We start from the raw sequence: 21,218 nt of genomic DNA, 5'->3' as shown, positions 1-21,218 counted from the left end.
TCGGAACTTGGTCACAGATATTTTTTAGTAATTTGCCCGGGCCCCCTCTGGGGCACATGATTCCTCTATAATGCCAGAAGGTTTTTAATTTAGTTGGCATTGACGTTGCCACCCTAATTCCATGCCATCCCGAAAGGTTTGTCCCCTCTCCATTTTTCAGCTGCCTCCCCAGTGGATTCCGGCCTTTGCTGTATTGATAAAAAGCGTCGGGGGGTGTGTAGAAAACATTCTCAATAAAAATAGCGCTGTGAAAGAAACCCTGAAGTAACGGAGACGTTTTTCCCGGTAAAGCCTTCTTCGTTCCTTGCACCTCCCTGCCTCCCAGCATTCCTCGGTGGGGAGAATAAAACAACACTGGACTCTGGGCGTGGGCTGCACCCAGAGCCTGACTCTGTGGCACTGCTGTTGCAGGGTCTCGCTGAACATGTGTTTTCTCCATAAGGGTTTTAAGCAGTGATGATGATTATCCCAGGAATAGTGGTGGTCAGGGCTTGAATCCAGGGCAGGCGTCAGGATGAATGAAGAAAGCATGTCTTTCGTCTCAGAGAGAGAAAAAAAAAAGGCTTGTGCTGCTTCCAGCAGGCTCGGTTTTCCAAGGTTTGCAAAAATAATAACACCCCCCCCCCCCTCAGAGAAAAGCTCGCTTCAGCACTGGACTGTGCGGCATGGCTCAGATACCCGACGGCTCCCTTCTCTCTGTTACTCGTCTGCCTTTGCAGGGATCGCTCGGTGCCTCTGAGTGAGTCGTGCTCAGGTTAGGGTAGAGTGTTCTGCTTGTCTCAGCCGTTCTCCTTCATGGCCCTGAGAGAGATTCCTGCAGTCCCCAGGGAACCCCTGGGGCAGGGAAGCCTGACACACAGGGCACATGCCAGCTACTGTGCCTCACTCTACCTCCCGTTCAGAACTTTCTCTCAGCGTGACCTTGGATGAGTCTCTTACCTCAGCTGTGCCTTTTAGAGGCAGTCAGGTGGATCGGATGCTTCTTCAGGTGTCTAGCCCTCAACAACGGCAAAGCAAAGAGGACTCCGATCCACACAACAGAGGAGAGTTATCAGTGGGAATTCTGGAGTAGAACTTATGCTTTGGCACAGAAACCGGGCTGGCCTATCCATTAAGCCCAACTAGGCAGTTGCCTAAGGTGGGCATATCTGGTGGGCGCCAAACACCAATTGCAATCACCATAAAAGAAAATGCTGATTTGGTATTGCAGGTTTGATATATAATATATATATATTACACCTTTTCATTGGTAGATCAAGGCGAGTTAAATTGAGCTAAAGTAGCTGTTTTCCCTGATCCCAAAGAGCTTACAATCTAAGGGGTACATTTTCAAAGAGAGATGCATGTAAAAATACACATGTATTGCGTGTAAGTAGCGTATACTCATGAAATCGCTGTTATAAAACATCCAAAGTGCGCACGTACATTAGGTTTTGCATGGACACATATACATGAAAAAGAGGGGTGTTCTAAGGTTTGTTCCAAAGCAAGGGATAGCGATTTGCATGCATAAGTTGCGTTTTAGAAGAGACGTATTCGTGTAAATTTGCCAGCCCACTCGTGGATGTGTTTGCACCTGCTAATTAGCATGCATAACTGATATCAGACTTGCTTATTGTGTACTCTTGACAGGTTTGGGAGTCCTGGGTGAACTGGGGGAGTTAAGGCTGAAGAACCGAAGGTTCTCGATAAACCTGACGACTGGGCCAACTGGTAGAGGAATCAGAAACCTGGAAATATACAAGTGCAGTGTTTAAAATAGACCGACTTCTGCGCGAAGAGCAGCTTTTTACGTGAGCAAGTCCTATTTATTTTATGTGTTAAAATATGCGTGTGTATTTTAAAAATGGGTAGGGAAAGTACATGCATTTAATGCACTGAAATACTTGCTTTCGATGCATTGCATGTGTTTGCATGTAAGCATAAGTAGGTGGCATATATTAGGGGTGGGCATATGCATATTTTATAATTACACCTGGGTTATAAAATACTAGCCTAGATCTCTGGGCGGTTCAGGACAGTTTGCTGCCTGAGGCAAGGAAGAGCTAGTGCCTCACCCTGCCCCCACTCCACCAGACTCGGCACAGGTCAAATCAGCAAGAAAGCAAAAAAAAAAAAAAAAGAGGGAAGGACCCCCTTGGCAATTAGCCCTTTTGGCTCTTTGAAATGTTAGAAAGGGGGTCAGGATTCTCAAGGAGTGGAGGATAAAGTGCTCAAGATGTTTCAGGAACCACCTGCCTCCCAGCCTTCCCCAGCATACGCCCCTGGGGAAGGGATTCCTCTACCAGTGACTCTCGGGGCCGAAGCAAGGTTATTAGGCACCCCGGCGAGCCTTACAGCCTTGTGCCCAGCCCCCCTCCCTCCCCCAGCCTTCCCCATACACAATTCAAAATTATGCATTTATAATAACAGATTTTACATGAAAAGTATAAAGGGAAAACCATCATTTTTAATATATACATTATATTTACATGCACTGTTGTGGTGCCAACCAAAAAACCCTGCAAAAAAAAAAAAAAAGACACTTGGATCCCATTGCGGTATTAGGTCTATTGTGAACTGCATCAGGTGCGAGCTTGGCCCTCAGAAAGCCATAAGTAAACTGAATTGCAAATTACAATATAGTAAACCTCCCATACCAAAACACCACTAACTGCCAGCACTCAAACAGTAACAACCCTAGCTATAAAAAAGCAACACTGCAAATAGTACACCAGGCCCACCAATACACCTCCTATTAGGAAAACAGAACAAGCCAGGCTGCTATAGACTCCTACAAAGAAACCACACACTAGCAGAATACCTCATCTTGGTCACACATGCAGAATACAGACAGACCCTCACCAAATATAGTAAAAAGAGGCCATACAGTACAATAGAAATATGCTGAACTGGAAACTGTGACAAGCCAGACTCTATATGTAGTGCAACAATGGAAGAAAACAGAAAATCACCATCCTCATAAAACAAACAATACAATCAACAATAATAGTAAAAAAAAACATCCAAAAAAGAATATATCAAATCAGCTGCCAAATAGAACATTCAATAATTAAACTCAGAAAAAATGTAAAAAATTCCCAAAACTCACTAAAATAATTAAAAAGAGGACACATAACATAACATGCAATAATTAAACTAATAAGGATAAAAGAAATTAATCGCTCTCCATAATTTGGAATTTTGGATTTCCAGTAATCCTGAGACATGGATTAGTGGAAGGAGAGGAGCTGCACACACAATTTTGTCCTCACTCCCTCATATACACATAACACACATGTGTTTTTTCTCTCTCTCTCTCTCACACACACACAAACACTTGCAGAAGCTACAGCAGCCTCCACCTCTCACCCCATTCTCACTTAACCCCCTTCTCTGTCCTTGCCTCTCGCCCACCTCCTTCCCGTCCCCCTCCTCCCGTGCTTTCTCTTTCCTTGCTTCCCTCACTCCTTCTCCCTTCCCCCTCTCTCCCTTTCCTCCCCCACATTTCCTCCCTTTCCTTCTGTCTCCCCACCTCTGCTCTTCCCCTCCCTCTCACCTCTTCCTTCCCCCTCCTACCACCTCCTCCTTCCCGCCCCTTGCCATAACTCCTCCCTTCTCCTCCCACTACCCCTTCCCTTCCCTCTCCCTTTCCCTCCCTCACACATCCTCCCTTCCTCTTCTTCACACCTCTCCCCCTTCCTCCCTCTCCCATATCTCCTCCCTTTCCTGCCATATCCTCTACAGCTCCTCCCTCCCCTCTCCCACACTGCCTCCCGTCACCTCCATCTACCCTTCTTTGTCCTCCCTTCCCCTCCATTCCTCTATACCTCCTTCCTTCTCCCTCTCTCTCCTCACTTACACCTCCTCCCTCCCCTCTCTTCACTCCTGAATTCCCCAATCCTCACTCTCTCTCTCTCCCTCCCAACTTCACTCCCTTCTCCTGCTCACTCACTCATTCTCCCCGAAAATGTGCCATATAGGAACCCTGCAGCCAGGCCACCAAAAAAATGACTCCTGCCACAACCTTTCTTTCCATCTGCCCACAGGAGGGGGCGGGAACGCCGAGGGGACATCACAAGAATTGTGCCGCCGCAATTCTTTATTTCCTGCCTGTGGGGGTTAAGCCCCCCTCCCCCCTTCTGTGGGATGTCATCGTCGGACACTGCTCTTGTCTTTGCAGGCAGGGGTGTTTCGGAGGAGCACTTTTTGCCTCTCCAAGCTTCTGCTGTCTGAGGCCACCGCCTCACCCTGCCGTCTGATAGAACCACACACATGCACCACACGAATGCAGGTGTATGTGGCTGCGCAGAGTTGTTTCAGTGTAACCCTTGAAATGATTACAGCATATAGCATATATAGGTGGTTCATGAGTACTCTATCCAACTTGAGACCTTCATAGTCCTCCCCTATTTTAATGTCCCTGCTTTTCGCCCAAGTTATACAGACCCAATTCTCTATACTTGCTTCACCCATTTTATGTTTATCCAGGTTACTTCTACCCTGTTCATTGTAAAACAAGACTTTGTCTCTGTTATTTTTTGCTGGTTGTAATGTAAACCGAAGTGATAATTAATCTTGTTAATTGAACCTCGGTATATAAAAAGTTATAAATAAATAAATATAGCTTCTGATTGTCTATTTGCAGGGTTTTGTGTTACTTCCCAAAGTGTCTCGTAGCGAAGGAAGTCGGAGTCCCTGGTACTGAGATGACAGCAGAATTTGCCTCTTTTTGTTGTGTGTGTGTGTTTGGTGATTAGCAATGGGAAACATCCTAGTTCAGCCCAGCCAACCATTTCAGACGTTACCTTTTGCCCATGTGCTATGCATTTCTCTTCCTTTATAAATATCTGTTCTGTTCAAGCATACGCTTACCCAGACTGAAAGAGGTGCCCCTAAAGGCAGCGCTGGCGACAGGTTGGGACTTATGTGCACACTTTTGAATTTTATAAAATATGTGGTGAAAAATGTTCCCAGAAAGCTAGTGCGGATGTTTTAGCTGCTGAATTTGGTGGGATATTTTTCAAAGAGGACTCGGGCACGTTTCTGTCGTCTTCGTTATTAGGCTTTTTGAAAATTACTTTCAAAATGTGGAAAAGTTCTGGAACTTGGTCAGCTCCTTAGCCATTCATAAAAAAAAAAAACCCAAATCATCCCCCCCCCCCCCCACACACACTTTTCCAAAACAGCGCAAATCTATTTCCAATTGTGTTTTCAACAGAACAGATTCCCCTGGAATGATGGTAAAACAAAGGGCTCTTTCCCCCCTGCCTAAAACAAAGGCAAACAATGTTTCTCCCTCAGCCTGACTTTTCAGATGTTCAGAACATGTGACAAAAACCTCAAATTCAGTCAAGAAGATTTTTGGGTGCTTGTTTTCCCAAACCTCAGTGGCGTTCTATGATGCGCGTGAACAGTAACTGCCAACATTATGGCACAAAAGTAAACTGCTGGAGTTATTTTGGAAGAGTTTTATGGACGTTCTGCTCCTGCCAAGACCACCCTTGGTCCCGGACTCATCAGAGCCAGATGGGCCACACACAGGTTGCTAAGTCTGAGAGAGCAGCTTTCGTTCTGCACCGAGTTTTCTTGGGCATGCAGCTACCTTTCTGTTACCCAGACCTTCGCTTACTGCTACAGAATTGCAAATATGTATATATATATATATGTATATTTATTTCTACATAAACATAGAATTTGATGAGCGATAAGATCAACCAGGTCCTTCGTGTGTTTGCTCTTTTTTTCTCTTCCCATTGTAATACCACAGACCCAACTTCATCTTTGGCTTCCCTCTGAGTTCCCTGCAGCTAAGAATTCTCTGTGTCTGTCCCAGCCTTTCTTCTGTTACTCTGTTTTGTCTCCACCACCTCCCCTGGGAGACCATTTCATCCATCCTCCCTTTCCAGGAAAACATATTTTCTAAATGTTACTCCTCAGTCTGCCCTGCCGGAGCCTCGTACCATGACCCCCTTGCTCTGGCATGCCCTTCCCCTTGGGAAATGCTTCTTTGTGTACCTTTTGAGGTATTTGATTGTTTCGATCATCTCCCAGGGCTGGGGCAACCGAGTGTGCAAGCCGTGCACTTGCACGGGGTGGTGGCTGCGAGTGGGCGTGGCCGTCAGTAGAGCCCTGTCCTGCCAATGGCCGAAAGAGGAGGCCCCAGGCTGGCCGGGAGAGCCCATCCCGCCAGCAGCTGAAGAAGCGGGGAGAAGCCAGGTGTGAGTGACAGCATTTGTGTAAGAGAGAGAGAGAGCATGTGTGTCTCCCCACTCTTCTGTAGGAATTAGTTTTGCATATCCTACAGATGAGACAAATTTAACAAACAGGCAACATTTTAGGACAAAGAAAAAGTGCAGAAAGCCAGTGAGTCAGTTTGTTCGCAAAGTTTTGAAGCCACTGTATTTTTTGCCCCAAACCTTTTCCATGCTGGGACCTTCTGGATGGGGGGAGAATTCTACAGGAACACCCCCCCCCCCCCCCCAGAGATGCAATGAGCACTGCAGAACTTTTACCCTCCAAACCATATGGAAAAGGAGCCAGCAGAGGCCACACGGAGCTTTTAACGCAAGTGTTTGTTCAACCGAGATTTCTCTGTGGAAGGATTGCCCTTCCAGAAGTTGCAGAGAATAAACTGTGCTCCCAAGTTCCCTTACAGATATTTGCCCTAAACTTTTCTGATCCTTAAATCTGACCCTAAGTGTGCAAATTTCCTGATAAACATTAGGCAATGACCATCTTTACCTGTGCCTTGCGTGCTATCAATCACTCTCCCATCATCCAGTCACCCATCTCTCGCTCTCTCTCTCGCCACATAACTAGCTTTGAAAGAGTTTAATAAGAAGGGCTTTAGAAATTAAAAGAAGCTAATTATTTTAAATGCTTTAAAGTAGCTGGAGGGCAGGGAGTTGCAGGGCTTGAAACTGCCTCTTCAGCTAGAAAGCAAGCCAGCATACATTACAGAAACCTGATTCTTGAACACAACAAATGCACTTTTAAAGCCAACCTACACACTTCTGTTTAAAATACCTTAACTAATGCCGGCTTTGGAACGCAGCTTGGAGGCTCCCCAGAGTGGGATTTAAAGATTGTTTTCTTACGGTTGGGTAATTGGGATCTGGGTCTTTGTTAGATGAAGGTCTGCAAATTCTTTCAAGGGATTCAGTTGTTTGGGATGAAAGTGCATTGTTTGCTGAAATTTAATAGGGCCTGAGGTTAGTTTCCCCCCTCCTCCAACCCCCGGGAGGGAACTGGCGGACGGGGAGGGGAGGGGAGGAAAGAAAGGGTGGAGGGAACTGGCGGACGGGGAGGGGAGGGGAGGAAAGAAAGGGTGGATAGAGGACCAGGTCTGTCGCATGGGAGCCGTATCCAGATGTTTGCACCTGTTGGAAGAGTTTCCCAGATTCCTTTGCTGCCTTCCTTTCTCTGTCACCTTTGGTTTCAGTCTGGAAATCCACTTTGAAGTGCAGTAAGGGAGAATATAAATTTAAACAAATATCATGATCAGCAGCAACAGATGCTTCTTTGAGGAAGATTCTGTCTCAATGACTGACTTCGGTGATGGCAGGGTTGAGTGAGATTCCATTGTGGTGACTGAGGGCAATGGTGGGAGGATTGAGTGAGACTCCATCTTGGTGCAGTGACTGAGGTCACTGATGGCAGGATTGAGTGAGACTCCATCAGAGACTGAGAGCAATGGTGGGAGGATTGAGTGAGACTCCATCACAGAGACTGAGAGCGATGGTGGGAGGATTGAGTGAGACTTCATCACAGAGACTAAGAGCGATGGTGGGAGGATTGAGTGAGACTTCATCACAGAGACTGAGAGCGATGGTGGGAGGATTGAGTGAGACTCCATCGCTGTGACTGAGAGCGATGGTGGGAGGATTGAGTGAGACTCCATCGCTGTGACTGAGAGCGATGGTGGGAGGACTGAGTGAGACTCCATCGCTGTGACTGAGAGCGATGGTGGGAGGATTGAGTGAGACTCCATCGCTGTGACTGAGAGCGATGGTGGGAGGACTGAGTGAGACTCCATCGCAGTGACTGAGAGCGATGGTGGGAGGATTGAGTGAGACTCCATCGCTGTGACTGAGAGCGATGGTGGGAGGATTGAGTGAGACTCCATCGCTGTGACTGAGAGCGATGGTGGGAGGATTGAGTGAGACTCCATCGCTGTGACTGAGAGCGATGGTGGGAGGATTGAGTGAGACTCCATCGCGGTGACTGAGAGCGATGGTGGGAGGATTGAGTGAGACTCCATCGCTGTGACTGAGAGCGATGGTGGGAGGATTGAGTGAGACTCCATCGCTGTGACTGAGAGCGATGGTGGGAGGATTGAGTGAGACTCCATCGCGGTGACTGAGAGAGATGGTGGGAGGATTGAGTGAGACTCCATCGCGGTGACTGAGAGCGATGGTGGGAGGATTGAGTGAGACTCCATCGCTGTGACTGAGAGCGATGGTGGGAGGATTGAGTGAGACTCCATCGCTGTGACTGAGAGCGATGGTGGGAGAATTGAGTGAGACTTCATCGCAGTGACTGAGAGCGATGGTGGGAGGATTGAGTGAGACTCCATCGCGGTGACTGAGAGCGATGGTGGGAGGACTGAGTGAGACTCCATCGCAGTGACTGAGAGCGATGGTGGGAGGATTGAGTGAGACTTCATCGCGGTGACTGAGAGCGATGGTGGGAGGATTGAGTGAGACTCCATCGCGGTGACTGAGAGCGATGGTGGGGAGGATTGAGTGAGACTCCATCGCGGTGACTGAGAGCGATGGTGGGAGGATTGAGTGAGACTCCATCGCTGTGACTGAGAGCGATGGTGGGAGGATTGAGTGAGGACTCCATCGCTGTGACTGAGAGCGATGGTGGGAGGATTGAGTGAGGACTCCATCGCTGTGACTGAGAGCGATGGTGGGAGGACTGAGTGAGACTCCATCGCTGTGACTGAGAGCGATGGTGGGAGGATTGAGTGAGACTCCATCGCTGTGACTGAGAGCGATGATGGGAGGATTGAGTGAGACTTCATCGCGGTGACTGAGAGCGATGGTGGGAGGATTGAGTGAGACTCCATCGCTGTGACTGAGAGCGATGGTGGGAGGATTGAGTGAGACTCCATCGCGGTGACTGAGAGCGATGGTGGGAGGATTGAGTGAGACTCCATCGCTGTGACTGAGAGCGATGGTGGGAGGATTGAGTGAGGACTCCATCCCTGTGACTGAGAGCGATGGTGGGAGGATTGAGTGAGACTCCATCGCTGTGACTGAGAGCGATGGTGGGAGGATTGAGTGAGGACTCCATCGCTGTGACTGAGAGCGATGGTGGGAGGATTGAGTGAGACTCCATCGCTGTGACTGAGAGCGATGGTGGGAGGACTGAGTGAGACTCCATCGCTGTGACTGAGAGCGATGGTGGGAGGATTGAGTGAGACTCCATCGCTGTGACTGAGAGCGATGGTCGGAGGATTGAGTGAGATGGATGATTCCACCTGTGGCAAGAGATATTGTTACTTTGTTTCTCTGCTCTTATTCTCTTTCTAAGTATTTGTTATCTAACAGACAGTGAGGAAATCTTTTATGACAGGCTAATCTTTGTCAAATGTCTGGCTCACAGCTAATGTACAATGAAGGATAAACCCTCACCCTTTAGAAACAGTGAAAGCAGGGGAAGTCTCGTCTCCTTTGTTTCGCTGCCAAACAAGAGTAGAAGAAAGCCTGGGCTGTCTGTCTGTGCTCAGCCTCCCTCATGTGCAAGTTTTCCATGCCCACAAAAGCCTGGCGCCTGCTTCCTGAGGGCGAGCTTTACTTTTTCCAAGTCAGCAGCATTCAGCCGTGCGCCGGTCCCTTCTTTCCTTCCCCTGTCCCTCGGTGCCCGGCTGTTAAGGGAATCATAGAAATAGCAATGCTGTTTCCTTCCCCATCTTCCTTGCCATGCAGAACTGGCATCAAGGCTGGCAGTCAGAACGTGCCTTACCTGGGGAGGCCGAGAACATCTTGGCGCAAGATTACAATTGTGACGTGCATTGAGACCCGGTTTAACTGAAAGCTAGGGCAGAGACAGAAACCAGTTACTGCTTTTAGCGGGCAGCGTCTTCTGCTTTCCTGATTCATCTGCCTTCACTGGCATGCAGGGTGGGGTGCCTGTAACCACATGCCTTGGCCTCCCCTATTAAAACACGTTTTTCGTTTGTTTTTTTTTTTGGTCTAGAACCCTTTCAGTGGATGACGGAGATCACACTCACCCCCGCAGAAGCAGGAGGTGTGAGCAGTTTAATAAGGATGGTGCATCGGAATTTGAGATGGAAGCCTAACACACATCAGATCTCTCGAGAGTGCTTTCAGTGTGAGGTCAGATCCGGAGCCTAGGAAAGAGAAGAGTCCACACCGCTGCAGAATAAAACTTGGCTTTATGTAGATGCAAGCAATGGATGTTTTACTGCCTCCTCTCCCCTTCCACCAGTCCCGCTGTTGGCTCTGGGAATCCAGAGCTGGATTCAGTAGGGAGCTGAGGTGAATTTGGGGGGTGCTGGCATGCTCCGCTCAGGCCAAGGGTAGATTTCACTGCCAGCATCCTCTCTGCCATTAAGATAAATGTTTTGGCTAACCAGCTCAATCCAAGGCTCTCCAGTCTCTCGAATGATGTAACTGTATTTTGGGTCGAGGGTGAGCGTCTGGAGGAAAGCTGGACCTAACAAAGCTGACATCAGTAGAAACAAACAATCTGCTTACTGCATGGAAAAATTATCCTCACGCTTTTTTTTTCTCTCTTTTTTTTCCAGTTAGGCTTTTTTAAATTTGAGCGAAGTTGAAGGCTTTACCGGGTACAATCGAGCAAGAGGTCATAGTATGAAACTCCAGAGGGGTAAATTAAGGAGAGATCACAAGAGATCGGCTGGGGTATTTGGCATTAGGGTCAGAGTAAGGTCCCTAATAGTGAAATTGCATAGACCAGGGTGGACCTAGTAGTCCTTATCTGCCATTACGTTCTATGACAATGTTAGAAATAGGATTGGGATGTTGCAACCAATCCTTCACTCTTGCAGGAGTTAAAGGCAAGGGGAGAGGCGTTCAGGATGAAACAAAAGACGGAGACAGAAAGAATGATCTCGCAATACTATAGGCTATTGGCGTAACCCTTCAGTTGGTTCTAGCAGGCCACAACTCCCCAGAAACTGACCAAGTTGGTGCCAGTAGAATGGTGATAGCTGAGTAATGTCCAATAGGTCCCTGGGGGCTTAGGAGGCTGGATGTCCAGGTAGCAATGCCGCTGGTTTTGATAGCAGTTTAGATGATTACAAAGCTTGGAGTCGGGACATGATGTGCGGGCATGAGCCAGAGGAATCTCCCATGCTTATCTCCCCAGGATGGTAAAGATCCAAAGAGTAAAGCAGAAAGTGAATTGGATAAGGAGTGACATCCTCCGTCCAGATTTTCATGGGTAGCAGCTGTGGGCAGGAATAACTGGGCAGACTGGATTCCTGCCTCAACTCCTATGCCAGTGTTTCCCCCAACCTTTCCAAGCCCAATGCATACCTACATTAAGAAAAATGTGGTGTGGCGCACCCAACCTCCAATGAGAAGGCATTGAGGACATGGGGAGAACTCATAGGGAAACACTGAGAGCCTCACCAGTCTCTCTTCCAAATTTTAAAACAAAGAGACGGGGGGAAAGGAGGTGTCAGTGACCTGCAGCGAGGAGGGACTCCACTCTTAACGTCAGCTGAAGGGAAAGCCTTTGATTTTAAGATCCGGGAGGGAGTATTTGGCTGCCCTTTCCTTCCTTCCTGTTTGAGGCAAGATCGCTGTTCGCTTGGAAGGGATCCCTCCCCATCAGAACAAATGATGGCGTCATAACTAAAGAGACCCAGAAAACCAACTCTTAAGGTCACGGGGCTGCCCATCCAGTGTTTCCGCTACCCTGTGGAGAGAGAGAGAGACTCGGGGGTAGAAGTTTCCCTGGATTTGGTGCCGGAGGTTCCTGCACAGATCGAGGAAAGTGATTGTAACAATAAAAGGCTCCAGGGCGCTGTGGATTAAGTTAATTGCGCCATATTTCATCAGTGATTTCAACAGGAAAGACTTTATTTTGGGCATTAACCCAGTGGCGTCATTTGGCACACTCGGCAGACATCGGGACATGCAGATACCCCTCTCCCAGGGACGAGAATCAAGACAAGAAGAGTCGCCCTCAGTACTTGGGGGCCTGGGAAGTAATCTTCCTTCTCCACTTGACCAAGAATCCAGGCCCCGGAGGTAAGAGGCTGTGGTTCAGGCCGGCCTGGCAAGGTCCCAGCCCCGAAGAGTCAATACATATAAGCCCTAAGGCCCCACCCGTGCAGGATAGGCACTCCGGTGTGGGGGAGTTACGCTTGCTTGCTGCTTGTGACTGCCAGAGCCTCCTTCACTGCTGCTTCCAGCACTCAGGAGTGAGTCAGATCCAGGGCTCAGTGTACGCTCTCTCTGGCTCACTCTGCCTGGGAATGAGACAGAGGCTGGAAGGAGTCAAAGGAGAAAGGGCTCAGGAAGGGGAAGACGATGAGGTCCTGAGATAAATGTATGTGCTGCACAAACTGGGGCCCAGCTCTCTCTGTACCCTCGCGTGCTGCCCATTAATTACCAGACTCCAGAGACGAGGCTGCAGCTGGGAAGAGAAGGCATGCATGATTAGACCTGTTCTCAGACAGGAGTTCCTGCGCGCTTAGCCTCCACTGCTGGTGTCTCCTGTTGCTGTGAGGTGTTGAGAGCACAACCAAGAGCCAGCCTGGATCTATGCATCAGGCAGTGGTGACTTTTCTGTGGCTCGCTGGATCAATTTTCAGAAAAGTGTGCTCGTGAGGAGCTACACTAAACTTAAAGTAGGTAAGGCAAAGGAGCTGGATGGGGTACATCTTGGGGTTCTGAGGGAAACTTAATTAATCAATTACGCTGTTCCCCAGTTTCTGCTTTTCCTAGGGAAATCAAAACTACAGGCCCAGAAATGCCCTGAGCAAAACCGGGACTAAATCAACCTGTCCCTGGTGACCCGGAGCCAACCGGCTGAGGCATTTAATTGGCTGGTGATCTCTGACGAAGAGGAGGCAAGAGGATAAAAGGCACATGGAAGCACACGCTAGGGCCCAGGGCTTGACGCTGAGGTCCAATATAACATTCACCTGGATAGGAGAACGGGGTCCAGCCTCCGACCTGTGGCTCTTAAGAACGAAAGAATTAATTGATTTAAGGGAAACCACCACTAAGCCAACCGAAGGAGCACAGAGAGGCAAGCTCTTGAGTAAGTGGAGAAAAGTCTGGTAAAAATGCAATTTATAAAGCATTTATAAACGCTAACTGGAATGAGAATGGATATTGTTGGTTAAAGCTATGTATGTAGATTTCTTTTGCAAAGGTAATGGTTTGACGTACGAGGAATGGGAAGAGCGTTTTTCTTATTGTTGAAAGAAGTGTCTGTCTTTAGGGTTTTGGCACACGTGGTTGTGAAATGCATCTAAAGACAAGATGTATACAGCTAACGGTTAAGCAATAATCTCTGTGGGTCCGCAAGTACTTCCCGCATCAAATTGTAATTTCTGTGCATTGAAGCATTCTGCGGAAGTTTTTGATCGTCAAGACCACAAGGATGACGTTCGCCGTGGCTTGTGCCCAAAACAGTCCGGCTCTGGTTTTCCTTTCTATTTTTGTGAGATATGATGCAACGTCGGATTTTAGTATTGATACTTGCTGGCTTCACAATAAAGAATGATTGTAAAAAAAAAAAAAAGTAATGTTTATTCAATGCTCATTAGCAGTAAACTCTGGCACCCATCCCAGCCATGGATCGAGCACATGTAACCACAAGCCCTAGAGCGCATTTTGCTGGCACGTCTTCCTGCAGCCATCAAGTGACCCTCGCAGCAGTTATATTGTGCAGAGACACGCACGTTACACGTGCACACGCAGACATAAACACGCAGACCCTGCCTCCCCCTTTCCCTCCGAGGGCAGACGCAGCTCGTTCTGCCCAGTCCCCAGACTTAGTCACACGCGCGTATGCACGTCTCTCCTTCGGTTTCTGGACCCGAGCCACCAGCTCATGGACTGGAAGCAGAATCTTGCTTTAATGAGAATTAGTTTTGGCCTGCTGTGATTTTTGGTGGAATTGTATGTATGTATGTATGTAATTCAGTTAGAAACTGGAACAGGTTTGGAAGTTATTGTTAACTTGAGAGATACCGTCAGCGATAACAGTCGGACAGACCGTGGCCTGGTGCCAAGCAGCCTGATTCAGTGGGGAGGAAAGAGGCGCTGGATGAAGAGGGGCAGTTTTAAACTGAAGGAAAAGGAGAGAAAAAAATCAGAGCAAGGGACTGAACAGTCATTCTGTTCTTTTTAACTAATTGTTTCGGTGGGGGGGGGGGGGGGGCCGTCAGATTCTCTTTCTGCTTTCTTTTTCTTCTTCTCTGTCTCTCTTTGGCTCTCCTTCCACTAAATTTTTACCATCCCTAGGATACCCAGCGATAAACCCTCTAGGCAGATACAGGGTGTACAAGGCAATGTTGGATTCATGTCTAGAAAACCGGTGCGGGTTGCAGGCACAGGCAGCAGCCCAACCACCCTCAGCCTTATCTGCTCGGCAACTCCCAACTGCAGCCATTAAGACGTGTGGTGCGGCTTCGGGTCTGCTTACCCGGGCAACAGCCACCCCAAGGTAAAGGAAGAGATATTGTCTGGTTGAGCAATAGCTTTTGGATTCTGGAGGTGCCCAATCACCTATGCAGGGTTTACTGAATATTGAGTCAGCCCATCAGGGAAAGGGCTGGGCCATGCCGACCGCTCTGCTCTCATATTGCTGCTGGCACAAAAACGACGGTGCCTTTTCCTTATTGAAATTTTCATCCTTCTCCTCTAGAAAATAGAAATGCTTACCCTCTTACTTTTTTCATGACTGTCCTCCCACATCTTCACCGCCTCCCATCTCCTAGCCAATATATCTCTCCCGCTTCTCCAGAACTGCCTTAATACCCACTAATGGAGACCATGCTGCTCTCTTACTGATCTGCGGTCTAGGTTTGGAGCTTGCAATCTAACTTTGAGCCAAGCTGGAAGGAGGGGGCCGTTCACAAACTGATGCCATCATCCTACCGAGTCACCAGTGAGTGAGCAGCATTGCATCTGCTATAACTCTGGGGCACAGGGGGAGGACCACGCAAGGCCCCATGACCTCTCTGGGTTCCTGCACGGGGGGGGGAAGAGCAATCTTTTCAAGGCTCTTAGGGGTTTTGTTCACTCTGGGGTGCTTCTGCCCGTCACTTCAAGCACACCACAAAGCACTCTTCACTCCCAGAGCAAATTAAAGCCTTTACTGGAAACATTTGCTGGTGGCAGGAAAATAAGGTCCAACAGGATGCAGCAAACAGCAACAAAGTCCAACATTGTCACAGACATCCACCTACAGACTTCTCTCACACTCTCTCCCAAACAGGTAAGCTCAGGGTCAGGTAACCTTCCGCCTTGGACCCTCTCAGTACCTTTTGGGTGGCTGAAATCTCTTCTTCTCCTTAGTCTTCTCTTTCTCTTCTCTTAAGTGAGCTTAGAACGATTTCCTCGATCAGCCAACAGTCTGGATTTCCCCAGGCAGGCTTACTCCTAAAGCCTCCCGCTATATACACGTCTCACAGATTCTTAAGGAATCCTTTTCTCCTCAGGGCTTCTCAAGACTCTGGTTTTCATTCAGGAACCTCTCGGTGAGGCCCAGCCAATTTTGCTCTCAGGTCCCAGCCACCTTCTCTTCCTCTCTTCCACCCCAACCTTCCCCAGGGAGGAATAGGCTCACCGGCACCACTCTGTGAAGAGGTAATGGGCGGCTCATGGCAATCTGCTGCCTGAGGCGAGGGATGAGATGGTGCTTCCCCGCGGCACAGCACAGGTCAAATCGCCATGGTCTGGCCCTCGCAGCTCTTTGAGAAGCTGGGGAAAGGCAGAGACAGGGTTCAGGGTCTCAGAGGAGCAGCAGAGAGAGTGTCAGTGATAATATTTCTAGGAAGCTGGCAACCCTGCCACCCTCTCAAGCACCCTACGACCTGCTTCCCGCCTTTCCCCCAGCTTCTACTCCCTGGGATGTGGGAAATGGGTGAGTGGGGGGGGGGGGGGGGGGAGAGCATACTCTCTCAGGGCTGATGCAAAAGGTATTAGGTATCCTAAGTGAATCTTACAGCCTTGCACTATTCCCCCTCCCCCCCCCCCCCTCCCCAAGCTGGCTGGCCGGACCTCCTCATGCATAATTATGGTTTATTTATTTTAAAATTCCTTACTAACCACTTCCCTGACCCAAAAGGGAGATTTTATGTGGAAAAGGACATTCAAAGTACAGCCTTCTGAGGTAAAAATATCACTTACAACAAAAAGATACTTGGAACCCATATGGTATTAAGCCTTTGTAAAGTGCATTGGATATGGATTTGACCCTCAGAAAGTCATGAATAAACAAAATTACTATTAAAATACAGTACATCTCCCATACCAAAAAAGAACTAACTGCCAACACTCAAACAGTAACAATCCTACCTATGAAAAGGCAACACTGCAAATATTACGCCAGGTCCTAAAACACCAATACACCTCCTATTAAGAAGCAGAACAAGTCAGGCTGCTATAGATCCTTACACAGAAACTATAAGCTAGCAAAATACTTCGCCTCATTTATACATGTGGAAAAAAGACCATAAAATATAAACAGGAAAGTAGAGATAAAAACTGAACTGGAAATCGCAACAAGCCAGACTCTGTGTGCAGTGCAACAATGCAAAAACAAAAACATCACCATTCCTCATAAAAAAAATAAAATCAAGAGATATAAATCATCAATCATAGTAAACCCATACTAATCAAAAGAATAAATATTTCAAATCAAATGACGAATAGTACATCCAATAAATATACTCATAATTTTTTTAATTTACCAAAAAGCAATAAAATATTTCAAAATAGCAGACACAACAATAATTGAAACTATTAAAACTTTGTTTTCAGTTTTTATTTTATTTTTCCTGGAAATTCTAATAGCAAAAAAAAATCAGTGGAAAAATTACTTTTCCAGATACTTTTCTCCTGTTCATTATAACAAAGCCATTTCTCCCTGGATTTTTTTGTTGTGAGATTAAAATTCCAAGGAAAACATAAAATAAAAATTGAAAATGAAGAGCGCTACTAATAAAGGATAAACAAATTTCTCCACTCTCTATACTTGGGAACTTTTGATTTCCAGATGGTCCAAGATTGTCATAAATTAGGAAGGGGAGAGGAGGAGGGCAGTTACTCACAAGCTTTCTCCTTTCTTTCTTTCTTTCTTTCTCTCTCTCTCTCTCACACACACACACACACACACACACACTCAATAACAGGAAAATGTTCTCACACACATATGCTTAATCACAGGAACATGCTTTCTTCCACATACACACATGCTCAATGAAAGGAACATACTCTCACTCACACACACATACGCACCCACACACAGACTCTGTCACAGGAATATGCTCTCTCACACACACAAACAAACACTCTCAATCATAGGAAAAGGCTCTCTCTCTCACACACATACACTTTCTCTCTCACATATACATGCTCACAGACATATACACACACATTCCCTCTTTCTCTCTCTTACACAGAGTCCCCTCTATCTCTCACACACACAAACACATGCTCAGGGTCTCTCCTCTCTTCCCCAGCCTTTTCTTCAGGGCCCCACTGGGTTTCAGAGTCTTCTCGGGTTTCAGCGGCCCCACCAGTCCTCTGAGTTTCCTTGGGCCGTGGTGGGATGAACTCCACTGCGGCCCCAGCAGACACCAGGTCTTCTCGGGCAACATGGGGATGGGTTCTGCCGCTGCCCCAGCAGGCATCGGTATCTTCTCGGGCAGCAGTAGGACGGGCTTCTCGGCATCGCTGCCAGGCCTGGAGGTTATCTTGGGCCACGGCAGTATGGCCCCGCTAGGCCTCCAGGTCTTCCCAGGCTGTGGCAGATGGCTCCACTGTGGCCTACCCTGCCTCCAGCACCACTGTGCAGCTCATGTTCCTCTTCAGAGTGAGGTGGCTGTGGCAGGGCTTCTTCTGGGGCCAAGTGCTGCTGCCGCCTCTATAATGTTTCTGCCAGAAACGGCTGCCTAACCCTATCTCATTATAGAACTACCTCTGCTCACAGCCTCTCCCAATGGGGAGTGATACACCTCCCTAACATACTGACACTACACTGACATCACTTTAGGATAAAGTCTAATGAGACCTCTGTCACACATTGAGGACACTTACACTAGCTGAAGCCACAGATGCCATGCAAGTGAAAGGCAAACTACCTACAGGGGGGACAGAATTTGACATTCTGTCATATTTAAGAGGGTGACTCAAGTGAAGTCTCTGGTGATGAATGACTTAGGAGTGTGATGTCATTGAAGTCAATGGCGATGACTGACCTAGGGAAGGAATATTTAAGAGGAAGGAATAATTGAAATCTATGGTTAGGAGGTAATTTTCAAAGGAGTTACATGCTTAAATGTAACATACTATAGCAATTTTCAAAAGGCATTTACTGGAGTAAAGTGCACTTATACAAGTAAACCATATGGACAAGTCAATGGCATATATCGTAGCAATTTTCAAAAGCCCACTTACGCAAGTAAAGTGCATTTACACGTGTAAAACCCAATTTCAAGTGTGTAAATGCTTTTTAAAATCAGGCCCAAAAGGGATTGATGTCATTGAAGTCTCTTGAGGTGAATGAACTTGTTAGGTTAGTTTAATATACAATACAAGCAGTGTACAAGTTAAAATAAAACCACACATATGTGCATATTTGTACATAAATAAACCACTATAATCAAACATCACTATGCTAAACAAAAATTAGGAAGTTGATGCCACTGAAGTCTCTGGAGGTGAATGATGGTGAGTTACTTTGGCACAGAGCATGAGGTACATGACGTGAGATTTCTTGGTGTTAGTGCCTACAGCTTAGTGTGCTCTGTTTATGCGTTTGCTCCCATTATCTTTCAGCCACAAGCTTCTGTTTGCTCCCTGATCTAAGCATGTGGTTGGCAGGCTTGTGTTATCGCCTTGGAATGATGGCCTCCTCAGGATTGAAGCAGGAGCCCTAGGCAGGAAAGCAGCATTGAATTCCGCCTCCTCAGACCTCATAATTCTGACAGGCTGAGCACTAACAGGTGTCTGAGAGTGAGAGAGCTGGTAAAAGAAAAAAAAAGTACTTCTGCTCTTCCCATTAGGGCCAGATTTGGGGAGGGGGACATTTTTTTGTGTGTTTTGTTGAGTTGAAAGCTATGGTTTCAGGCAATAAAACTGATTGTATTAAGGTACATTGTGGTTTAGACGGGAAGGAATGTGCTATGGTCTAGACTTGTCTCTGTATATTATTGTCTCCCTTCTCTTTCATCCCATCTCCGCTTCCCCCCCCCCCCAAATAAAAAAAACCCTTCTGATCTTAGCTCTTACAAATCCTTAAATAGAGAAAAATAAATCTGACATATCCTCTAATTACTAGTCTGTAAACTGCTTCTGCTTTCCCAGCCAATAAATATCCTATGCAGGAAGAGTCGATGACTTCACTGAAAATTACAAAGCATTCCTTCCGGACTGTGAAACAAGGCTCCACTTCCCCTACGAGGACCTATAAGGCCATCCAAACTATGAAACAAGACTCCAGTTCTCCTCCCAACAGGATCCATAATGCCATCCGTACCACGAAACAAGGCTCTAGTTCCCCCCCACACCCCTGATAGGATCCATAACTTCTTCCGGACCATGAAACAAGGCTCCAGTTTCCTCCGACAGGATCTGAAAGTTGCATGGAACTATGGAGATCAAAAAGAACCCACAGATAACTGCAAATGACCTGCTGAAAAGTTTAGCTGATATTGGAGTAATTGTCAACAGGCCCACAGTAGTGTTGCTTACACAGCAATAATGTGCATGAGAGAGTTGTCAGAAAAAAACTTTCTACAATCTCATCACAGAAATCATCATTTAAAGTATGACAAATAAAAATCTTGATAAGTCTGAAACTTTTTGAAAAAAAGTGATTTGGACTTTTGAAATAAAAATTGAACGGTTCTACTGCAACCATACATGATACTTTAGTAACTTTCATTTCCAAACAATGTTTCTGACAATTGAAATTGCTAGCTGAAAGCATTTTGAGAATTTTTAATATGCTTCTCCTGCTTTGTAAGAGTGAATTATCATAATTTTTCAAATGTAGTGAAAGCCAACTCTCAAGGGAGACAGAGGTTAAAGAGCATGCTACCATTTAAGTGAACTGCAGCAGAGAAAAAAAAGAGGACAATACAGCTATTAATGTGAGCCGCCAGTCCAGGAAACCCAGAATGAGATTCATAAGGTTGCCAGACCCCTTAATGGGCATTTAAGCACTGGGAAGGTGCTTAAATGCCCATTGAATAGATAAGTCATAGACTCAGATAGGGGATTTGCATGTTACAGCCCCCTGGACTACTGTTGTAATTTGCAGTGAAATATCACTTTAAGTCAAAGGATAGCAAAATCCTAAATTACAGAACTATGACTGGAAACGTCCTACATTGGAGAGCTCTGAATGAGAGAGGGATCTATGAGAGAAATGTACTGAAACAACAGTCCTAGGTAGCAAACAGATTCTCATCCTGACTAACAAGGGGAGTCAGATCCTTGGGTATCAGTTCTCGGACAACAGAAAACTGGCCAGGTAGGATGGAAGGGTGTGCACAAATTATCTTTCCATGATCCTGCCTGGGTCCTGGCCTTTTGGTTGAGAGAAGGTGATCCATCCAGGCTGGGTAATAGTGAATGACTGGCCATGAGCCTACTGGAGCTATAAACACAAGCCAGGGAAAACCCTCCTACCAAGGGAAAAGAACTGAAGGACAGTGGCAGGAGGATCAGTCCCCCAGGAGGAAGGGGACCCCAGTGGTAGATTGGGAGATGACCCTGGGTTTTCCTTGAGCAAGGGGAGCCCAGCAGCAGATCGAGCAGTCCCCCAGGAGGGTGTGGACCCCAGCAGAAGATTGAGTGGTCCCCCAGGAGGAAGGGGACCCCAGCACAGATTGGGAGGTGACCATGAGCAAGGGGACCTTAGAGGCAGATTGAGCAGTTCCCCAGGAGGGTATGGGACCCCAGTAGCAGATTGAGTGGTCCCCCAGGAGGAAGGGGACCCCAGCAGCAGGTTCAGAGGCACAGTTGGGTTCCCCAGGAAGACATGGA

At 47.1% G+C, this 21,218-nt stretch overlaps 1 long non-coding RNA gene across 2 annotated transcripts in view; it reads left to right on the top strand.

Moving 5' to 3' along the window:
• LOC115097544 overlaps positions 1–19,927 on the top strand; it is a 32,503-nt gene extending 12,576 nt beyond the window's left edge. Inside the window, exon 3 of one of the 2 annotated variants that reach the window (XR_003858301.1) lies at positions 19,533–19,927. This is a non-coding gene — a long non-coding RNA (uncharacterized LOC115097544). Of the gene's footprint in view, positions 1–4,627; positions 5,053–19,532 lie in introns of those variants that run through there. The other variant, XR_003858300.1, reaches the window with a different exon arrangement.
• The last annotated feature ends 1,291 nt before the right edge of the window (positions 19,928–21,218 follow it).

Source organism: Rhinatrema bivittatum, chromosome 8, assembly GCF_901001135.1.
Source record: "Rhinatrema bivittatum chromosome 8, aRhiBiv1.1, whole genome shotgun sequence".
Taxonomy (NCBI): domain Eukaryota; kingdom Metazoa; phylum Chordata; class Amphibia; order Gymnophiona; family Rhinatrematidae; genus Rhinatrema; species Rhinatrema bivittatum.
Note: the sequence above shows the minus strand (reverse complement) of the source record. Positions and strands in the feature narration are given on the sequence as shown.